The sequence below is a fragment of the Diplotaxodon limnothrissa genome, linkage group LG23, assembly GCF_057381915.1.
Source record: "Diplotaxodon limnothrissa isolate DT_005_m linkage group LG23, D_limnothrissa_male_GT1.1, whole genome shotgun sequence".
In the NCBI taxonomy this organism is placed as follows: Eukaryota; Metazoa; Chordata; class Actinopteri; order Cichliformes; family Cichlidae; genus Diplotaxodon; species Diplotaxodon limnothrissa.
This window is the reverse complement of record NC_140617.1, coordinates 18,800,911-18,813,548: the sequence shown is the minus strand read 5'-3', so window position 1 is coordinate 18,813,548 and position 12,638 is coordinate 18,800,911. Positions and strand designations below refer to the sequence as shown.

Genomic DNA, 12,638 nt, shown 5'->3' with positions numbered 1-12,638 from the left:
CGAGACCGAATAACAAATGAGGAGGTCCTACGAAGAGCAGGCACCCGCCCGTTAGCCGATGTAGCCTACCCCCTCATCGCCCAGCTAAGATTGCCATTACATGGTGTCCACGCACTGGCAAGCGAAAGCAAGGCTGACCACAGATCACATGGCGTCGGACATTCATGGACGATCTGAGAACTGTCGACATTGCCTGGGACGAAGCTGAAGCAGTCGCTGCCGACCGACATCGATGGAGATCACTAGCTGCCCAATCCGCCGCTCGGCGTAGGAGGAACTAAGTGCTCAGTAAGTAAGTAAGGACACAGTTAATCTATTAGAAGACTTGTGTCATTTAAAAATGCAGGCTAAAATGCTCTTGCCAACCAGCACTATACAGAGCATCATAGAGGAATTTCAGAATCTTTGCAGCTGTGCAATGCACGAAACAAAAGTAGACACTGAATCTAACACCATTAACCTTTCATTGGTAATGGTAGGACTAAGGGTGGAAATTGTGACAAATTGTAAAATATACTGTATTTTTCGATGTATTTTTCAACTTTTGAAGCAAGACCTTGAGTTTGTAGTTATTTTGGAGTCCTGGGCCCTATTTCAGGAAGCCGGTTTAGAAAACTCAGAGTGAAAAACGATACTCAGGGTTGAGTAACCCCGAACTGTCCAACTCGGAATATTCGGTTTCAGAAAGGCTGATAACAATTAGTTCAGTCAACGCGGAGTTGCTTTAACCCCAAGTTAAGCGCGCGCACGAGGATACATAAAGCCCTGATTAGTGGAGCACAGATTAAGCGAGTCACCATGGAGACGGAGGGAAAGAAGGCGCGGTCAATGTATTTTACAGCGCTTGAGGCCGAAATTCTGATGGCAGCATATGCCGATAACATGCAAATTCCGCGGAAAAAAAAGTAACACAGCCTCAGCTGCAAAAGAAAGGGAGCATGCATGGCAAAACATAGCCGACAGAGTCAATGCGTGAGTGTTAATTTAAACATTGATCGAGGGATTTCCACCCATTTAACACGTTATTTTATTATTTTTTATTTTTTATTTCATACATTTTATTTTGTGACGTGATGTGAGCGCAGGTGCAACCCAACAGGCCCCAAACGTTCCTGGCAGCAAGTAAAAATGAAATATAAAAATATAGTCCAAACAGGTAAGGTGTAATTGTATTATGAGCCATAGTGCTTGGTCTGTTTGTCCGATGTAAATCGATTGCAGTTAGAGGCTACATTAATTTTCTTTCTGTAAGCACTTATTGAAATTATCTGAGCACATTACAAGTACATATTTGCTTACTCTGTATGCTCAAATGTGACCCGTTATAGCCAACAGAAAAAAAAGCGGAGGCCCGAAAAACAGGTGGGGGTCCTCCACCACCACCACTCACAGAGGCTGAGCAGTTGGCTTCCACATTTGTGATCATGTTGGCAGCATCACATATGATCTTCACAGTGCAGAGAACACAAATTAGCATCCATTACTATAATGAAATAATTTGTTAGTTTGAAATGCTACAGGGAACTATGTACCTGTACATTAATGCTGTGGAAAGACTTCCTGTTCACATAGTCTCCTTCATTTACTGAAGGAGCAATGATTGGAATGTGAGTGCCATCTATACAGCCAATCACGCCTGGGAACCGTGAGAATAAATGTAAAATTTAAGTAGTAGTTCAAATATCACCACATCATGGATTAAGTTTTGTTCATCCTGCTACCTGCAATTTTGTGGAATCCCTCTTTGATAAATCTTGTGGGTCTATGACCGGGGAACACCACAAACGAGTACAGGAGACGTTTCAGTGCAACTGTAACATTCCTGACTGCCCGACAAACGGTAGCCTTGGAAACGTGCTCAGCGTCACCAATATTATACAGAAAGCTCCCGTTTGCAAAAAACCGAAGTGCGATACAAATAATATGTACAGAACTGAGAGGATGTCCACGATGTGTCACATGAGCAATATTAGGCCTGAGGATGTTATTCAAATAAATTGTAGATTGTGCTGAAAAACGGTAACGTTCACACAGAAAATCATCAGGAAATGATAAAATGTCCAAACGCGCTCTAATCACTCTCTCCCGGCGGAGAGCTCTGCAGAGAATTTGGGCTTCAACATCTACTGGCTCTTCAAGGAAGGGGCACGCCATGTCTGACACTTCCTACAGTCAGGTTTCCGACAAAGAGGCGGAGAACGTCAGGGTTAGTTGAAGTAAACCTGCTAGGGGGCAGGTTAGCTTCACGGAGTGTGTCGTCATAGTAACTCACTCAGAATTAATCTAAACTCGCTTTGTGAAACCGAAAACCCAGAGTTTTCGTTAACTCAGGGTATACTTACTCAGAGTTTGCACTAAACCGGCTTCCTGAAATAGGGCCCTGAATAGGAAGATGTAGGTAACACCAGACTGCAGATGAGCTGCATACAGAGCTGGACTGGGACAGAAAATTGGCCTGGACATTTTGACTAGAGACTGGCCCACCATTATAGGAAAAATCATAAAGCCTTTGAATGAAAATAAACACTGTTGTGACAGTGATATCAAATCAAATCAAATCAAATCAAATCACTTTTATTGTCACATCACATGTGCAGGCACACTGGCACAGCACATGCGAGTGAAATTCTTGTGTGCGAGCCCCACAAGCAACAGAGATGTGCAAACACAACAACACAAACGAGCAAAATACAAGAATGGCTAATCTGAAACTAATAAATATATGTACAATATATAATAGTGTATGCATTTCTGGATGTGTATACTAAATATTTTCCTACGTGTGTGTGTGTGTGTGTGTGTGTGTGTGTGTGTGTGTGTATACACATTTTTACAAATTAAATAGTAAAAAAAAAAAAAAAAAAATAATAATAATAATAATAATAATAATAATAATAAAATATATAAAATATACAGAGTTGAATATGTGCAAAACAAGTGGCATTTATATACAGTGTGGAGTGCATAATGTTGAAGTTCCAGTAGTGAAGCTGAGGTGTCTATGAAGTGTTCAGCAGTCTGATGGCCTGATGGAAGAAGCTGTCTCTCAGTCTGCTGGTACGGGACCGGATGCTGCAGAACCTCCTTCCTGATGGAAGTAGTCTGAACAGTTTCTGGCTGGGGTGACTGGAGTCCTTGATGATCCTCCCCGCTTTCCTCAGGCAGCGCTTCCTGTAGATGTCTTGGAGGGAGGGAAGCTCACCTCCAATTATCCGTTCAGAGCACCGCACTACTCGCTGGAGAGCTTTGCAGTTGTAGGCGGTGCTGTTGCCATACCAGGTGGTGATGCATCCAGTAAGGATGCTCTCAATGGCACAGTGATAGAAGGTCCTGAGGATGCGGGGGCTCATGCCGAATCTTTTCAGTCTCCTGAGAAAGAAGAGGTGCTGTTGCACCTTCTTCACTGTTTTGTTTATGTGTACTGACCACGTAAGATCCTCAGCCAGATGTACTCCAAGGAACCGGAAGCTGCTCACTCTCTCCACAGCAGCGCCGTTGATGGTGATGGGGGTGTGTACTTCTCTGCACCTCCGGAAGTCCACTATCAACTCCTTTGTCTTTGCGACGTTGAGGGTGAGATGGTTGTCTTGACACCAGTGGGTCAGGGCGCTGACCTCCTCCCTGTAAGCCGTCTCATCACCGTTGGTGATAAGACCCACCACTGTAGTGTCGTCCGCAAACTTCACAATGATGTTGGAGCTGTTAGTGGCTGTGCAGTCGTAGGTGTAGAGTGAGTACAGGAGAGGGCTCAGTACACACCCCTGTGGAGCACCAGTGTTCAGTGTGACGGGGGATGAGGTGATGCTGCCCAGTCTGACCACCTGGCGTCTGTCAGACAGGAAGCTAAGGATCCAGCTGCAGAGGGAGCTGCTCAGTCCTAGATCCTGCAGTTTCCTGTCCAGCTTCGAGGGAACGATGGTATTGAATGCTGAGCTGTAATCTACAAACAGCATCCTCACATACGTGTCTCTCTTCTCCAGGTGTGACAGGGCAGTGTGTAGTGTCAGGGCTATGGCATCATATATACACTGATACGGATATACACTGTTTTGATGGTATATATGCATCAATCTCGTTAGTTGTAAGATTCAGATAATTATCTTTTTAAAAGCTAGACATTTTAAATGAGAATAAGAAAGAAAAGTATTTCTTTGTGCCCCCCTTTCCCTGTTAATGCCCTACCTGGCCCCCTGGCAACACTTTGCTAGATCCGCCCCTGCACAGTTACCAGCTGTCAGCTACCTAAAAAAGGATCCTGGGGTTATTTGTCTCTCAGAAACAGTTCATAACTTCCCTTCAACTCATTCATGTCACCTAAAAGGTAAACCTGTTTCTCCATCACCTGTTCAGCTCTGATGATCCAGTAAGGACATCTCCTGGTTTCATCTTCATGTTTCCCTCTCACCACATATCCAAACTGATATCATGACCAGCAGCTTTTTTACAGCTGTGGCTCCAGCAAACATCAGCTGATACTAGAAATTAATATTAAATAAATTCTAACAATAGCTGATCAAGCTTAAACGTGCTGCTGTTGTTTAGCGTGATATCCGCTGGTTTCCTCTTTCTAGCGCAAAGTGGGCAATAAACAAACAAGAGAGCCGATCAGCTGATCATTGATCAGTTTTCAGGATTGAAGTAGAAACGGGAGAGGGAGGGGGGAGAATGAAAGAAGAAGAGGCAGCTGTGCAGCAAAGACACAGAATAATCAGAATCAGCCTCTCGGCCTGGGGCTCGGTCACTCAGGCGCAGCTGGCTGCCGGCGGAGCTCACGGGCGCGTCACTGCAACTCCCCCTGGCTTCTGCTCCGCGGCTGCTGAGTGAGCCCTCATCTGGGACTCTCCTCAGCTCTTTCCGGGACAGTGGCGCAGCTGCCCCTCTGTTGGTCTTCCTTGGTCTCTTGTGTTCTGGGGGCCTCTGGATGTCTGGAGTTTTGATCTCCTCCACACCTGCTTCACGTCCTGGAGGACGGGGCTGTGGCCCCCCCACACCCTCTAGCAGATTATTACATGAAGGAACCTTTTAAAAAACAAAAAACAAGCGCGTCCATGCTCACAGGTGTACACACGGGTGATCACACCCACAAACTACACCCTTTTTGGCTCCTACCTCAAAGCACACTGTGTTCTGTTGATCTTATGTGCTGCACAATAATGTTTAACATTTAGTATTTACTGTCATATTCCCATATATCATTGTGATGTTGTTTATTCTATTACTCTTGTTCTCTTCTGCTTGCTTTCTTTTTTCTTTCTCAGCAGGTGATCCAGGTGATTGATATATGCATTTTTTTTTCTCTGCCCGTTCTGTTGGTTTTTGTCTTTTGCCCTTCTCCCCCGTCCCTCTTCTCAGCTGTTTCTCTTTCCCTCTTTCTTTCTCCCCTTCTTTCCCCCAGTCAAGTCTGTCCCGTATTCAGTAAGTGAAAATAAAATAAACAATAAAAGGTGAATCAAATGGACCATTACGGCAAGGCTGGGATGGTCAGTTTGGTAAAGTAAATCCGTTGGGCATCTTTCTTTGCCTTTAGACAACAATTCTGATGGCAAAAGAGCCAAATGGGACAGGCCAAAAAAAAAAAAAAAAAAAAAGAATCAGAATCAGAATCAGAAAGGGGTTTATTGCCAAATGTTGAGCAGGTTTACAACATTAGGAAATTGCTGCGGTGCTTCAGTGCAAACATAGTGTCATAAATAGCACTTAAATAGACATGAAAAAATAAAAGTAGGGATAAGAATTAAAAGTGCTACGTAGAAAGATATGTGCATGAGATATACATGAGATATATACATGAGAATAAGAATTAAGAGTGCTACGTTGAAAGATATATACATGAGTGCAGGTGGTGATCAGTGCCAAACATGGAATGATGCAGTGAACACAGCGTAGGGTAACTCCAGCTTTGTGTCTTTTTCATTGTAGCTGAATTACGGGACAAACTGTTCCTTTTCACCTCAGTAAGAAACGCGTAATATAATAACTAGTTACCGTGCTCGTTACCACAATAATAACGTAGTTACTGTAACGCGTTACTTAATAACGCGTTGGTCCCAACACTGGAAATAGCCATATAAAGTTGCTTTTCCAGTGATCTCTCTCTCTTATTTTTAGATGGCAACAGACCAAAGAATTTAAATGTCACCATTACTCTGGAGCTTGGGAAAGATTTCCATTCCAACTGTTGCATGCAATCACAAGAGGAGACAGCTCATCCAGAGGACAGGAGAAGTATGGTTAGAATTGTTGTGGAGGCCATGCAAGTTCACTGCAGAAATCCTAAACGTGCATCTTGTGAAGAGGTTGCTAAGATCATTGTAAACAGATACCCTCAAACATTTGCAGATTTTACTGAAAAGGGAGAAAGACTGGGTTGTGGACATTATTCACTACTAAGAAGCATCAAATCTAGAGTTGAACATGTTAATCAAGATAACATGTTCAGTGAAACTTTGTGAAACAAAGAGAACCAGGAATGAGGAAGACTGCAGTCCCAACAGTAATGCAACCTCACCTAAAAAGTTAGATGCCTTGTAGATAGCTATGGTTATATTAGCCAGTTGAACTTCCTGAGGAGGAAATGCCAGCTTCTTTAGAGGAAAAGAAAGTCATTCTGTTAACAATTTTTAATTCACAAGGACTTGGAGCTGTGGAGAGACCTGATGTGGATGACTACATGTGCCTCACATATATTTCTCAGCGCCAGCTTATCAACAGTTGCCCCTCACTTTCAGTAGCTGAAATTCAGGAGCAGTGGCCATTCTTGTTTACTTGGAAAGGTCTTTCGAACCACTTTCACAAACTCACAGGTATTGATATCAGTGAGCGCTTAAGTCAGGCCCTCATAACCAAAGGCAGAAGGATTGTTAATTATTTCTCCAGCCAGAAGCCCAAAGGAACCTTGGTATAAGGACACTCATCCAGCAGATAGAAAGTGAGGGAGTTTTGACTAACAACAAGGTTGGCACAGCAGCCATACTTCGCATGATGAAGTATTACAAGTAAGATGAAGACTCCCTCTTTGTCTTAGCGGATGTAAGCTTTTTTCATACAGCTCTATGTTTAATGTTTAATGTTTAAGAAGTCATTTATGAAATAGAGCTGATTAGACCATATTAAAATTTCTGTTTGGCACAGGAGCTTTTCATGGACACAGGCATCCAGTCTCTGTTTTGTTAGCTCAAATTTCTGTAATTTCCTTTATAAACCAAGGTTGTTGGACATGTGTCTAAGTGAATCCAGCAAAGTAACAATATCAAATTTCACATTACATATTACTGATCAACATGGTAGTCTAGCTACACCAACAGCAGGAATACTGAAGTCAATACTGTAAAGTTTAACAGCAGCACAAACTATAAACTCCAAAATAACCATACAGTTGATTCATCTCCGGTAATTTAATTGGGCTGACTCTTTGTTAGGTGTGTTTAATGTGCAGAATAATTCCTGTTACGGATTCAAATATTGGGGATGGACACAAGAGGAAAAACCCAAAGAACAACACTGGTCCGGCCGGGTTGAGTCAAACAATGATTTTAATGATCACACGCGTGGGAGATGGACACCATACGCAGACAGCATCAGATCTCAAAATGGTGGAGCATTGATCAAACTCTTATAGCCTCGGGTGGCCCCCACCTTATCATAAAAGCCTAAACATTCACATGCTTTCTCTCACACAGCGCCTAAGCTACGACCTTGGCTCCCTGTTTGGGGCAGAAAACTCCAGTATGTTCTGTTCTCTTCTAATCAGACAAATAAGGCGATGACTTTCTGCGAACAGTATTTCTTATAACTCAGCAGTATAATGCATCATAAAACAATATCATTCATTCACACTAAATCAGCAGTCTAATGTAATGCAAATCAGTTTAACAAATGCAATAGTTATCAGCTTCTTCTAATTCAGGAGAATAATGCAAACTAAAACTACATAATAATTCACAATCTTTAATTAGGGGTCTAACATGGCATAAAATAATATTATAATCTCGCACTCCCCCTGATGAGCTCGTTAGAATAATGAGCTCACCTACACCCTGTAATCCAGTGTGGCCGGGTTCATTTCTCCTCACTCCTGAGGTCCTTTGTCCCCCTGTTGGGTGAACCATATGTGAGATGACCTCTGAGTTTGCGCAGTTCAGATGTAAGAAAAACTATTATCACAACAGTAGCCGGTACAGATGACACTCCCCAGTTCTCCCACAGCTTTATTTTGGTGCTACCTTATACCCTTCAGACGTACTCAGACTAGAACCTCTGTCTGAGGAGCTTTTAGCCTTTATTTTATTGCTGCAGCCACCAGTGTCGTCCAGTTGGGTGATCCTCTGCTCTTCTTTCTTCAACCTCAGGGGTTAGACAACCCTTCAGACGTGGCACAGATCAGGGGATTATTCTGCCCCGATTTCCAACAACGATCTGTGAATCCTCGGGTCCTGTGTGTCCTGTGTATCCTCCAGAAAAAAGATCAGGAATGTGTTCCCCTTTTGCCCAAGAGCCTCTCGAACCTTGCTGGTCTGGTGTTCCCGGATTTCCGCCAACCCCTTCATGGTTATTGCTGTGTTTATGGGATCCATCCTTTTGAGGTGACTAATCTGAGCCCAAACGCCATGACACTTGAACCCAGTTGGTGTCTCGGCAGTCACCGTGTCTGTCTCCGCTGCGAAGGATCCTCATATCTCTGTGACCTCGTCTGGTGTCTGTTCCTTTCTCTGTAAGAGACAGAAAACCAAACCACCTCTCTGCCTAGCTCTAATAATCTAATGTTGTTATCTACTGATCTTCTGGTGATTCAGAATTGGTTTAGAATATTCAGAATGTCCCAGGGACTTATTCTAATCATATCCTATGTGTGTGTAAGTGTGTTTGCATTTAGCCCTCTGCACTCAAAGTCAATACCTGCAACATATCAGTCCGGACCATCACGCCGAACGAAGCTTATGACCTTCAAAAGACCGAGTGCCAACTCATTATAAGCACATTTGCAAGGTGTGTCTGGAAATTACTAAAACCACTCATATTAAGAAAAGACATCAAAAACAAATTAGCCATTTTTAACTCTCACATTTCCCCCCCCCGTTTTCACAAAAATCATGTGTTTGCTTCCGCCTACTGTCCCACGGTTTCCTCTCCAGTGTGGTACTCAGCTTCTCATGAACACAGGCATTTTATCTTCTAAATGCTATTCAGTTCATTTCAATGATCAATGCTTAAACATGGAAATAATGATTTATGCTTCTCACTGATTCTCTAAAAAAGTCCGGAAACCTTTTGGGTCATTATTAGCCTAAGTTTTACCGTACCTAAGTTATTAAAACACAAATGAAGTCATAAAAATGTTCATATAACCCTTGTTTGATGTTAAAACTCAACTTCCCCCCCTTTTTTGACACATTCCCATGTGTCAAACCAACGGAGCTAGAAAATTAAAGGAAAAGGTTAGTGACCTCATATCTTAGAAAGTACGAGACCTTCCCCTATCCAGTGTCGGTGCTCCAGTCTCGTCATCCTGTGTTAGGGAATGAAATCAATTTAAATGTCATGTTCTATCTGTTCAACTCCCGGCTCCGCCCAGAGCCTGCGTCTGCAGAATTGCCAAGAAACAAAACCTGTAATAATATGAACTTCACTTCAATATGGACCTGTTGACTACTTTAGACACAGCAAAGGAACATGCTCTCCTTCTCGAGGACGGGCACTGACTGCCACTTATCTCCTGGAGCTAACTGTCCCTTATGGAGACACAACATTGTCCATGTTTTGAATCAGCCATGAATCCAGCTCACCTGATTCATAACTGAGTCCCACCGTCACTGGCGTCTGACAGCGTGGCGCCGCATACTCTTCCTTTAATGTCTCCATTTTCAATCTGTTAATTAGAGTCCTTAAATATGAAGTAGACTGCGCCCACAACAAGTCAATACAGCTGTAAATGTGGCCAATTATCAATCTATTACCAATCAATAACGAAAAATAGCTTTTATTTTATGCATGCTTTTAGTCAACTACTCACCCAGAGGATCTCCAATCCCAGGAAATTCCTTCTCCTCATTTAATAAGTCTGTCCTCCTTCCATGCCCTGGTAACTGATCCATCCAGAGCCATATGACCTCAAAATAAACATACAACAAGCCAAACCACACCTTGGTCACACCAACCCTCTTCCGCCTTGAAGATGTTCAACGCCATCTTAGTCTGGACTGTCAAAGGTGACTTTAACGCTGACTGTTCCGACAATCCATTTTATAACATTTCCTGGCCAGATTTGCCAATCTCTGCACCAGGGTTTTAATTGTTTTGCCATTTTCATTAGTTCTCATTTTTATTTAGTTTCGACTCCAGATTTTCAATTTTATACCAGTTTGTTAGCAGAGACGGGTCTTCCAGCGGAATCTGCATGAATATTGAAGATACTTATATTGTCTAGACGGAGGAATAATCACACGTGGGGCATCGGCTTTTCACCGGAACAACACTTAGTTTTTATTATTGAACTCTCGCGTGCACTCTGCAGCATAACAGGAAGCATCCTTTCAAAATAAAATCACAACAGATGACAACGAGGGCATACCTATTAACTAGCTCAACACCCCCACTTGTACTCACGTTGTCAGCTTTACATGCATTCCAAAAGAAACAGTTTTTCTTTACTATTTGTTTACACTCCAAACATATATTTCTCAAACTTCAATAACTTCCCCTTTGTTGCTGGCTTTGTCATAACATCGGCCACCATCAGACCTGTCGGACAATACTCCAATATCAAATTTCCAGCATTAACTGTTGATCTCACAAAATGATATTTGATATCGATATGCTTACACCTCTGTCTGTTAACAGGATTCTTTGCCAATGCAATAGTCCCTTGATTGTCCTCAAAAATCTTTGGCGGTCTCTTTTGATGCTCATACATGCTTTGCAACAGTTGTGTCAAGTACAAACATTCTTGTGTTGTTGCTGCCAAAGCTATGTACTCTGGATCCGGTCTTTTATCAGTTCCCAGAATCAGAACCAGACACGGAGAAGCTGCATTCAGCTTTTATGCTCCTTATATCTGGAACAAACTCCCAGAAAGCCTCAGATCAGCTGAAACACTCAGTTTATTTAAATCCAGGTTGAAGACTCACCTGTTCTCAGCTGCATTTGAATAAAGCACCAAATCCGCACTTAAGCTTAAATTTCAAAACTTACATTTAACTACTGATTTTATCTACTGTTCTGATTTTATCTGTTTTGATTTTATATACTGTTGTTTGTTTGTTTGTTTGTTAATTAGTTAGTTAGTTTATTTGCTTGTTTTAATCAATTTTAAATCATGCTTTTTATTTGTTCTTGTTTCTAATGTCTCTGTAAAGCACTTTGAATCACCTTGTTGTTGAATTGTGCTATACAAATAAACTTGCCTTGCCTTGCCTTGCCTTGCTTCACAAGTTGACAAGGCAACAGTTGGCTGCTTCTTTGTTCGCCATGACACCAAAGTACCTCCTTCATTCAGGCTTACGCAGTAACCTGTAGTACTCCTCCTGTCAGTCACATCCGCAGCCCAGTCTGAGTCACTGTGACCTTGTACTCTCAAATCTTTGTCACTTTTCCTGTAGCACAATGTCTTGTCTTTTGATTGTTTCAGGTACCTTAGAACATGTTTCACAGTAGTCCAATGTTCCACAGCTGGTTCTTTGAAGTGCTGTGACAGCTTACTTACAACAAAACTCAAATCTGGTCGTGTGCAAGAGGTCAAGTAAATAAGGCTACCTACTGCCTCTCTGTACATTCTGACATTGTTCATTTTCTCAGCATCATCATTGTAGTTCAACCTTTGTTCACAAGGAGTTGATCTTGGTTTACAGTCTTGCATTTGAAATCTTTCCAGTATGTTTTCTACATATCTCTCTTGTAACATTTTTACACAATCTTGGGTTTGCTCAAAATCAATACCAAGAAAATGTTTGAGTTTCCCCATATCTTTCATTTTGAATCTTGCAGTTAGCATTTCCTTCACAGTTTTCAAAACCCTTTCATCACTGGCTGCAATAATAATATCATCAACCCATATGATCATGATCACTTTTTCTTTTCCTGTTTTCCTTGTGTAAACACAATGATCTACAGGACTCTGCATGAAACCGTTCTCTATCAAATAGTCATGTAATGTCCTGTTCCAGTTTCGGCCTGACTGTTTAAGCCCATAAAGTGACTTTTCCAGCTTGTAGACCAGTTTCTCATCTGTTTTTCCTTTTACTTCATAGCCTTCTGGCTGCTCAACATACACTTCAAAATCTATTGGTGCATGCAAGTATGCGGTTTTTACATCCATCTGATGCAAAATCAGGTTTTCTTGTATTGCACACTGCATCAATACTCTTATGCTTGTCAGGTTAGCAGTCGGAGAAAAAGTTTCATCATAGTCTATCCCAAAACACTGGTTGTAACCTTTAGCTACGTACCGTGCTTTATATTTTTCTGATCCATCACCACTGTTTTTCTTCACATATACCCATCTACCCCCCACTGCTTTCTTTCCCTCAGGTAAGATTGTTAGGGTAAAGGTGTTGTTCTCTTTTAAGGATTGCATTTCTTCATCCATAGCTGCTTTCCACTCTCTAGAGTTGGGTGACCTTGCAGCTTCACTGAATGTCACGGGT

At 42.1% G+C, this 12,638-nt stretch overlaps 1 pseudogene; it reads left to right on the top strand.

Moving 5' to 3' along the window:
* The first annotated feature begins 6,227 nt into the window (after positions 1-6,227).
* Positions 6,228-11,632, top strand: LOC146607814 (uncharacterized; annotated as a pseudogene).
* The last annotated feature ends 1,006 nt before the right edge of the window (positions 11,633-12,638 follow it).